The sequence below is a fragment of the Canis aureus genome, chromosome 6 (genome assembly GCF_053574225.1).
Source record: "Canis aureus isolate CA01 chromosome 6, VMU_Caureus_v.1.0, whole genome shotgun sequence".
NCBI classification, from domain to species: domain Eukaryota; kingdom Metazoa; phylum Chordata; class Mammalia; order Carnivora; family Canidae; genus Canis; species Canis aureus.
The window spans coordinates 71,272,071-71,282,352 of record NC_135616.1 but is presented as its reverse complement, the minus strand read 5'-3'; the positions used below and the strand labels follow the sequence as shown (position 1 = coordinate 71,282,352).

The 10,282-nt window shown below is 44.8% G+C and overlaps 1 long non-coding RNA gene across 1 annotated transcript; it reads left to right on the top strand.

The window, feature by feature from the left end:
• Nucleotides 1-3,185: 3,185 nt before the first annotated feature.
• LOC144315259 (uncharacterized) lies at nucleotides 3,186-9,593 on the top strand. Its single transcript, XR_013381004.1, has 3 exons — nucleotides 3,186-3,409; nucleotides 4,321-4,446; nucleotides 6,648-9,593. It is a non-coding gene; the product is annotated as an uncharacterized LOC144315259 (long non-coding RNA).
• The last annotated feature ends 689 nt before the right edge of the window (nucleotides 9,594-10,282 follow it).

Genomic DNA, 10,282 nt, shown 5'->3' with positions numbered 1-10,282 from the left:
GAATATGCATCTTTTATATTGTATAATTGAGTTAACTTTAGAAGATCTGCATAATTTAGTAGACCAATATTTTTCAGATAATCAATGCATGATGTTACAAAATCATGAATAGGTAAAAGTCATTTAAAGTTCAAGGTTGGGCACCTGGGTGACTTAGTGGTTGAGTGTCTGCCTTTGGCTCAGGGCGTGATCCCGTGGTCCTGGGATCGAGTCCCGCATCGGGCTCCCTTCAGGGAGCCTACTTCTCCCTCTGCCTGTGTCGCTGCCTCTCTCTCTGTGTCTCTCATGAATAAATAAATAAAATCTTTTTAAAAGAAGTGCAAGTTTGACTAATGGATTTCAGTGTAACAGAGTATGAAAATCATTGATAGGATTTCAGATTCCACATTGCAGCTAGCTCTGTTTTGATCTCTGAATTGTCAGTAAATTATTTTTTAAAATTGTGGTAAAATGCACATAAAATAAAATTTACCATTTTAACCACTTTTAAAGTGTACAGTTGAGTGGGATTCATATTGTTGTGCAACCATCACCCACTACATCTCCAGAACTTTTCATCATCCCCTACTGAAGTTCTGTGTCTATTAAACAATAATTCCCATTTCCCTCTCCCAGCAGGATCTAAAAAAACCATTAACATACTTTTCCTTTCTCTAAGTGTATAACTGTGTGAGGCTGGATTTTCTTCAGATACTCCAGTTAAAACAACTTATCACAACAGATTGAACACAGAAGCAGATATAAGTGGTCATATGTATTAGTTTCCCATTACTGTGTAACAAAAAACCACAACCATAGCAGCTTTACACAATTCCCATTTATATCAGTTTCTATGGGTCAGGAGTCTGAGTTCAGATGGGATCTTCAGGGCCTTTGCACAAGGTCTCATAAGGCTAAAATTAAGCTGTTGGCCAGGGGTGGAAATTCATCTGAGGCTCGGGGGTCCTTGTCCAAGGGCACTGGTCGTTGGCAGAATGCAGTACCTTGGCATTGTAGCACCACCATCCCGATTTCTGGCTAGCTGTTGGCCAGAAACTGCTCTGAGCAACTCGCAGGTCCCTGCCATGTGACGATATCAGGCCTTGCTTCCCACAACACTGGAGCTTACTTTTCCAAAGCCAGCAGGAAAATCTCACTCCAGTCGGCTACGATGGAATCTTATATAACATTATGTAATCCCATAAAAAAATAATTTAAAAAATAAAATAAAATAAAAATTCCTAGTCATAATCCAGGGCACCCAAGTGGGTTCAGTTGGTTTAAGTGGCCTAACTCTTTTTTTTTTTTTAAGATTTTATTTATTTATTCATGAGATAGACAGAGAGAGAGAGGCAGAGACACAGGCAGAGGGAGAAGTAGGCTCCATGCGGCAGCCCAATGTGGGACTCAATCCTGAGACTCCGGGATCGTGCCCTGGGCCAAAGGCAGACGCTCAACCGCTGAGCCACCCAGAGGCCCCAAGCACCCAGCTCTTGGTTTAAGCTCAGGTCATGATCTCAGGGTCCTGGGATGGAGCCCCTTGTCAGACTTTGTTCTCAGAGGGGAGTCTGCTTGAGATTCTCTCCTCCCTCTCCCTTTGCCCCTCCCTACACCCCTCCCCCACCCCTACTCAACTCTCTTTCTCTAAAATGAATAAATCTTTTTAAAAAAATTCCTAGTCATAATTCAATACATGAATTTCATGAAGCACTCAATAGATTAGGACCTAAAGTCTGAAAATCCAGGCTTATCATCGAACCACTTGAAAAACATTTAAAAATAAAGATTTTCAGGGCTAACTACTGTTTCCAACTAAGTGAACAGGAAAGAGAAAGAGAAGAGTGACTACATTTCTCCTCCCTTGAAACATTCTTGTGAGAATAGCTGGAGCTGATAATTATCTGGGGATTACCTGATTCTGGCCATGGAAGGACTGAGTCATGAGAGTACATAATCTGGGTTATTCCACATTAGACAATTAGTTATCCTAAGCAGAAATGACTCTAAGCAAAGAGGAGGTGTTACTGAAACGCCCAGCACTGTGCTTTTGGCAGCTATGAGTGTTCTAGGCTGTTCCTAGAGGATAGGATTTTACTAGAAGAGAAGCAGTTTTCCAGGAATCCAGAGAACTAAGTACAAGTCACTGCCGGAAAGGAAGGGAGGCCTTTGCAGCTGATGAAAAAGGGGTTCAAGTTCTGGTATACCAGTTACTCTCTTTACAATCTTATCAAAGTCACCAGCTACCTAAACCTCTGCCTCTTTCTCTGGAGAGCGAGGATGAAAAAATACCTGCTTTGCCAAATTGTTGGTGTGGATAAAATGAGGAAATGTACACACCATGCTCAGCATGTGCTGGGCACACATAGTAAGTGTCCCAAGATGGCAGGTCCTTTTCCTGCTTGGCTTGCCAGTGATTTGCTCTTTGATGTTGGGCACACTGGAGATGGTGCTGCTGCCCCTCCACCTCCCAGGCTAAATGTGGAGGTCAATTGAAAAAAAAAATCGATCGCAGGACAGAAATGTGCTGTTAGATGGAAAGGAGGTGCCCAGGATGGAGCCTGGGGAAACACAGCCTGCACCATGGGGACAGGCCACTGAGGACACACAGGGCAGGTGAGAGCTGGTAGGAGGCAAGAGTGCACACCTCCGAGGATGGAGAGAGGGCTCAGAGCATCCCCTTCTGGTTCCAGGAGCTTTCTGTGCCTTAACCTCAGTGAAGCCCTACAACAACGGCGACATGTAAATATTATTACTCACATGAGAAAACTGAGATTCAACAATGTGAAAAAACTGGGCCTAGGGTCACACAAAAGGAGAGGATGTGATGTTGCAGCAGCAGCAGCTGCTGCCCTTGGCCAAGAACCATCCTGCAGACTTGTAGTAGGAAGGCTGTGGCTGGGAAGAGCCATGTGCGGTGCACCCATGGGGACCCACACAGCCCTCAAGACCAACTCTCTGGCCGAGCCTTTGGTGACCACGAGGGGGCGCTGGATGGGACGTCCTGCAAAGGAGACCCAGCTTGGTTCCCAGGACTGCTTCACTGCCCATTGGATGAGAGTGTCACCAGGGATGGCACCTCCACCCTCTGTCTTATTTTTGCCAGCAGCCTCGTGGTCTTGCCAGCCCCTCCCCCTGCTGGATTCCAACTCTCTGTCTCGGTCTCTCTCTTACATACTCACAGCCTCAGGAATCGTTCCTACAACAGATGCCAGATAATTGTCATCGTACCCAGTTGTCTTCTTCTAGGCTTGTACAAACCAGCTCAGAACCCATCATTTTCTCCATCTTTTCAGGAGCTATAAAATGATATTTTCAGCATTCTGTAAAAGATACATCTCATCTCTTCTCCAAGCATCTCCTGAACACGGCTAAGCAGTGAAAAACATCTATGGGACAATCCTGCAATCATCTGTCTCTAATATAATGTAAGGTCAGTATAATAGCTCCAAAGTGCATTCATCTATTGAGGTGAAATTATTCAGGCATGTATTAGATTCCGATGTGACAACAGAGAATTTCCTGAGTTGTTTCTCCCCGACACACACACACACACACACACACACACACACACACCCTCCTCCAAAGGAGTAACCTAAAACATAGGTTCTCAGCCTTGGCTGCACATTGGAATCACCTGGAGAGTTTTAGAAAACCTGATGCCCGAGACCCATCCTGAGTTTCTGCTTTATTGAGTCTGGGGTGCAGCTGGGCACTGGAATAAAAGCTCCCCCGATGATCTAATGTGCAGCCAAGCCTGGGAACCACAGATCTAAAAGATTAGGGCAATCAGGTTCAAGAGCAATGATTAAAGAACTGGGCCTGGATGTCCCAAAGGAAGGAAGGTGACACATGATCTTCAGTGTGTCCCGTCGACTTTCCATTATCCATACTAATTGAAAGGAAGACTGTCACGAACAACTGTCAGATCTTAAATTTGAAAGTTCCTTTATAGTTTGCAATGCATTTGATCTTATTTTAACCTCACCACAAGCCTGGGAGATAGACAGCATAGCTGTGCTTATCTGATAGATGAGGAGCAGGAGCCTCGAGGAGGATTTGCAAAGATGTAAGTGGGAGAACCATTTTGTGAAAACCATAACCCACAATTTCCAGCAGCCCCAAAGTCCCAACAATTTTATCCACACTGTTAAACTCCCCCCACCCCACCTCCCAAGGGAGAGCAAACTCTGTTCATGAGTCAGAGATAGGAAACCTTTTAAGAGCAGATGGAGTGGCAGAGAGAAAACCAACCAAAATGAAAAGTTCCTCAGCAGATAATGGTGAGCACGACTTCATCTCAGGGACTATGAGAAGCTGTCGCTGCTTTACTTTTTCCTATAGACATCTACTGCTGAAACTTGCTATGGCAACAGAAGGCCAGACTGTCAAGGGAACTTCCTAACTTTCCCATCCGTGAGCTCTTCGGCTGGAGTCTTATATGTGGCCCTTGAAGCAAGAATAAAGGGGGTGAGCCTCTGTGAATTACCTCAGTATGGGAGTGAGGGCAAAATTAAGTTCTTTGAAAGAGCTGAGAGGATGCTACAAATGTCAATAATAGGGAGAACCATTTTTGGTACTAAGCTATTCAAATTTTCAAAGAATACATCTTTGGAACCTTTGAGACTTTAGGTTGCTCTCTTATTCAGAGCTGGAGCAAACTTTGGAAGCTGTTTTTTGGTGGGGCCATCGTGTGTATTTTCCACCCACTTCCCTCCTTCGCTGCCTGTGGTCCTAGTGGGGCTGTAGTGTGGCGCCCCAGGCCCTTAGATGGACTCATGCTCCCCCAGAGTAGTAACTGGTCCAAGGTTGGCTTGCATTTCAAGTAAGGACAATCACAGTATGTGTCTGGTACAGATCAAAAACCATAGCATCTGCAAAGAGAACCCCCAAATCTCAGTAGTTTATCAAATAGATGTGTATTTGTAATCCACTCTAAGTCCACAGTGGCCCTCCATGGAGCCATTCAGGGACCCAGGCTCCTTTCATCCTGTGGCTCCATTCTCTCTCTGGGCCTCAGAGTCTGCTCTGTTCAGCCAGCAAATGGAGAAAGAGAATAGAACAATCACTTTGGAGAGGTTTTTATGGGCCAGATCAGAAGCAGAGCCTTTCACATCTACTCACATTCTGTTGGTCACACTCATTCACATGGCCCCTCCAGAGGCAGGGGAGGCTGGAATGCCATCTAGTTGTGACCCCAGGAGAAAGAAAAAGAAGGTTTGGTGACTGGCCAGCCAAGCTCTGCCAAAAGGCTTTTTTCTGAGATTGGAATATGGATGTCGGGAGCGCCAAACCAGGGTCATGCCAGCCTGCAGCACCAGCAGCCATCCTTGGCTGCAGAGAGGGAGTGTGACCAACTAGAAGAAAAGCAAACCACCACACAGAGGGAGGCAGAGCTAGGAGGTGGAGAGAGGGGAAGGGAGTGGGTGAGAGAGAACAGAAGGAGAAAGAGGTGAGGGAGGGCAGGGGAAGAGGAGACGGGGTGGGGGTGGGGAGGGCATTCCACTGCATGAGCTGCTTTGGTCAGTAACGACCCTGGACTCCCATTTATGGGTGCCATCAGGCCAGCCACGTAAGTGCCAAAATAAATCTGGAGGCCCTTGTTTAAAAGCTATTAAGAATTCCAAGACAGGGCAGCCCGGGTGGCTCAGCGGTTTAGCATCACCTTCAGCCCAGGGCGTGATCCTGGAGACCCCGGATCGAGTCCCACATGGGGCTCCCTGCATGGAGCCTGCTTCTCCCTCTGCCTGTGTCTCTGCCTCTCTCTCTCTCTCTCTCTCTCTCTCTCTCTCTGTCTCTCATGAATAAATAAATAAATAATCTTTAAAAAAAAAAAAAGGAATTCCAAGACAGCCACAGCAAAACATTAAACCAAGTATGGGCGTTTCTGTGCTTGGGGCCCTGTGTGACTTTATGGGTCACATACCCATGAAGCCGACCCCAGGAGTCAAAAATACCCTTTGGTGTTTCTGCCAATTTGATCTGTCTTTCTCTCACCAGCAACTAAAACGCCTGGTTAATACAACAGCTTTGCCCTAGACTCTTGTCTCCAAGAGGTTGAAAACCTTCCGATTTTGGAAATTGTAATAAATCTGCAGTGTGCTTCGGAGTCCTGGCGTGGAGCTCTGTACACTGTGGGTGTCAATAAGTGTTGATGAAGTCAGTTTTTCTTGGAGGCAAGAATCAGGACCGGGCTGAGCTCTGGAGGTTTGTTCTGGTTGTAGGATTCTATGAATCTGCCTGGAGATGTACACATCTTCTGGCAAGAGATAAGTCCCCGCAAAAGCTTTCAGTGTATGTTAATTCTTTGTTTTGTTTTAAAGATTTTATCTATTTTATCCATGAGAGACATGGAGAGAGAGGCAGAGACATAGGCAGAGGGAGAAGCAAGCTCCCTGAGAGGATCCTGATGCGGGACTTGATCCCAGGATCCTGGGATCATACCCTGAGCCAAAGGCAGATGCTCAACCACTGAGCCACCCAGGCGCCCCTACTTTAGTTCTTTGTAAACTAAATCCCGTTTTCAGTACTTACCTCTTAAGCAACTTCATGGGGAATTATTTTGTCAGGCCAAGAACTGTTCCTTTCAAAAGTACAGATGCTCTGAAATTGAATTTGCTCAAAGGGAGGTGCATGCATGCTGTCACCTAACCCCCTGCTCTCTGTTCCAGGATAAATACCTGCTCCAAAGACCAGAAGCCTCCAAGCATCCCGGCCCTGCTCCAACATCTCTGCAGACCATTCAGCCCTCACCTCCAGACAAAAGCAAGAAGGTTTCACAGAAGAAAGAGGGTGAACCATCCAGGTACCCCTATCTCAGGACCCTGACAGATGTAACTGGAATTATGCGGCACTCTGTGGCTTCCCTTAGGGAAAGCCTCCCGGTTATTGTTTTTCTTCTGTGTCATCTTCTGAATCCCAGTAAGAATTAATTTAAGCGTTTATCTGGTCTAGGCCTGAGCACCTAGGGAAAGTACAGTCTTTCTGGAGTCCTTCTATCTCCATCTCTTCACAGAGAACCTGCTTCTAGTAAGGTCAAAATGCTAAGTAGAAGTGTCTCCCTCGGCACCTACACTGCACAAGGGAAGGCAATAAAGGATTAAAGCAACCTAGGTTCCTTTCAAGACCACACACACTTGGGTCATTTTTGACCAACGTGCCATTAGAAAAATCCCACCTCTTCCAGGAAGCCTTCCAGGGTAATTCAGAGAAGAGCCAAAAGCTCGATTTTGTTTTATCCAGCTGGAGCACTCACAGGTAACCACACCCTTGTCCCATCGCCTTTATGGTTACTACACATAGAGGCACTCCGTAACCACTTGATGAATAAATGAATGAATTCTTAAGAAGTATATTTACCTCTTACAATGTAGCAGGTGCATTTTGGGGAGATACACACTCAAAGCAGACATGGCCCCTGGCCTCGTGGAACTTAATCCAATAACTGATGTGGATACGCCATCAATGTCCCAAGGTTCATTCATTCCTCCACTCCAGATTGGTGTCCATATGCTCCCACCCATCAAGCACGTTTGTAAAGTGTCTACTCTGTGCCCCGGAGGTAGAGACCCAGAGATGAAAGACCTGGTTCCTGCAGCTGAGGGATTTCGCAAACTATGGGAGGCAGCTGAACGGCCTGGAGGGGGATGGAGTGAATAGAAAACACCACATCTATTTACATCTCCGGGTGATAAGTACAAGGGTAAGGATCTGCGGTGGTTCTGAGGGGGGATAAGGATCTGGAACGCTGAGAAGCAGTGAAACATCTGAACGGAGCCCTGGCTTCCAGGCCCAGGCAGGCCACTTGCTTATAACCTGAAAACAAAACAGAATGCATGTCCTCGTCTCCCTGGAGGGTCAAGATGATGTTGAGATAATGTGGGTTCCTCTGCAAAGGACAATACGAATGTTAACAAAGGAATTTTCTTAAAGACAGGGCCATTTCTGTCCTTATCGATAAAATCAGGCTGGCTTCTTTGGATAAGATATGGATTTTTTTCCAGTCCCCTTTGCACTTCAGAGCAGTTTCTTTGCCTAGCACCTTGATTTCTTTTTCTAGTAAGGACAGGCTAACCTCCACTAGGCCTCCTCTGCCCTGTGTTCTGGAGCCTGGACCCTAAGCCAGAGCCTAGTGGAGGCCCATGGCCCCCAGCAGGGGCCAGAAGTCGCTTCTAAGCTGTTAACTTCAAGACTCAGGGGCACCTGGGTGGTTCAGTGGTTGAGTGGCTGCCTTTGACTCAGGTTGTGATCCTGTGGTCCTGGGATCAAGCCTTGCACCGGGATCCCTTCAAGGAGCTTGTGTCTCTGCCTCTCTCTCTCTGTGTCTCTCATGAATAAATAAATAAAATCTTTAAAACAAAAAACAAACGTCAGCACTCAGCTACTCAGAGAAGAATAGCTTGTCCCTGGAATGGAATTCTGCTCACGCCAAGCCCTAGCTGGGAGGGGACACAGGGCTGGAGAACTTCCAAATCCGACTGCAAGGCTTTGGGAATGTTGCATTTGGTCCAGCAAGGGAATTGTAACCAGAATGCAGTACAATCAAATATGCTAGAAAACACTCCAACTTCTGTTGGCTGGGGAATGCCTTTCTCAAGAATATAACAACTCTGGGGAATTTTTAGAAACTTAAAAAAAATATGTATCATTCTGTCATTTTCGCCTGGAGTACGATAAAGTCATGATTTTTAGTTCAATGTTTTTATTTTTAGATTAGCACCTGACTAAATATAATAATGCTAATTCGATACTCTATGTAATAACATTCATAAGAAGAAACAGATGCCAATTTCCCCATTTAACAAGTGACGCAAGGCGTTAAATTGATTTAAAATAACTGTCTAAAAATAATTTGTCGATGAGTAGATTTTGAAATAACATATTGTGTTATGTTGGGGAGCCGTAGGAATATTAAGACAGATTGAAATTTCACTACATGCTGAATAATGGCATCAAAAAAATAGACAAACTATTTTCTTTGCCTACTACGAGAATTCATTTTACTGTTTTGCTTCTAAATGGCAAGAAAAGAGGAGGTTTTAGCTGGCTATTTGCAAGCATGTCTCAGAAAATAACGCCCATGGACATGGAGAGCATTTTCATCCAGTGAAAAGTCAAATTAGATGCATAGTCACTATCGATATTTAACATTCTTTTTCAAGGTATTAGAGAATCTTGGTTGCTGTGGAAGAATTTTAATCAAATGAAAACAACAAGGAGCCGAGTAAAGAGCATCCTCAGGCTAATTTGCAGAATTATTCTCATTTACATGCCGACATTTACTTATGGCATATTAACACGAATGTTCCAGAAATATTTTCTATTTAAGCCATTCTTCATTGTGAAATTAAATAAATGCTATATGATCACGTATAAAACAAATCATAAATTTCATGTCAATGTGTGGGGCTTGATTTGATCCTCAGAGAAACAAAAGTGCCAAAATCACTTGTTGGGAATAGCTAGCGAAATTTGAATACGGACCAGATATTAGATGATATTAAGGAATTACTGTTAATTTTGTTGGGAATGGCAATATTGTACTCGAGTTACACAGGAAACTTTCCTTATTCCTTTGCAGGGCATACTGAAGTGTTCAGGGGTGAGATGTCATGCTGTCTGGGATTTATGTTAAAATACTTTACCAAAAAATAGATTAAAGTAAATATGGCAAAATCTTAATAACTACCAAGCCTGGGTGATGGGCATACGGAGGGTTTTTTTTTTTTTTTACACTTTTCGCTATGCTTTTCCATTTGAGAGTTTTCATTATAACAAGATTGAAAGAAAAAATAAAATAAGACATTTGTACCTGCTACCACACACCCCCAGGGAGGCTCTCCAACTGTTTTGTTCTTTTGTTCTTGGTGGGGTTTTAAAGATAGAAACTGAGGCAGCCATCGTTACTCCCTTTAATGATTTGAATCCAGAGGAGCAACTTCGCACAGGTTTGAGGGTCACCAGTTAGAATTCAGTAGGACAACCAGTGTCTGAGGCTGGGGGTTTCTGTCTCTCTTGACTGAGGTGGGCAGGGAGGCCTTCGTGGACCCCACTTACTTCAACTTAAGAAAGAGCATGATGTTGAAGGTCTTAGATCTTCCTTTTCCTTGGGGAGGACAGGTAGGATATAGGGTGGTGGGAAGGAGGAAAACAGTAGGTATTCTCTTAATTGACCTCCTCTGAACCGCCCACACCCCAAAACCAGGTTGGCCCAACACTCCATTCCCTCAGAAAAAAACACCTGGACCCACATCCAGGCTACCCAGAAAGCTCACAGCTAGAAGATCCTATTCTAACTCTCCCCAAC